This window comes from Capsella rubella, unplaced genomic scaffold (genome assembly GCF_000375325.1).
Source record: "Capsella rubella cultivar Monte Gargano unplaced genomic scaffold, Caprub1_0 scaffold_193, whole genome shotgun sequence".
NCBI classification, from domain to species: domain Eukaryota; kingdom Viridiplantae; phylum Streptophyta; class Magnoliopsida; order Brassicales; family Brassicaceae; genus Capsella; species Capsella rubella.
Window position 1 is genome coordinate 4,427 of NW_006238735.1, and position 341 is coordinate 4,767.

Below are 341 nucleotides of genomic sequence, written 5' to 3' on the forward strand. Positions count from 1 at the left end.
GTCATACCTTTCACTCTACATTTTTAAACACCCAACAAAGGATTTTAACATGTAAAATTGTTAACTATGTAATTGGTGACAAGCAAGCGCCACAAATGTCATCGCTCTTAAGGTTTTGGAGATATCCTAACTTCTAAGTTTATCAAAGAAAATGACAGGGTTGCTCTCAATGTCTGTATCATCAGTGAACAGCCGCAGAATTTAATTGAATACTACTTAACGAAACACTAAAAGAATCACAGAGTATATAACAAGAAAATTCCATAACAGAAGCATCTTTCACGAATTGGGGTGATGAGCAGATGAAGAAACTGGAAACATAAAACTTACTTACCACTGAC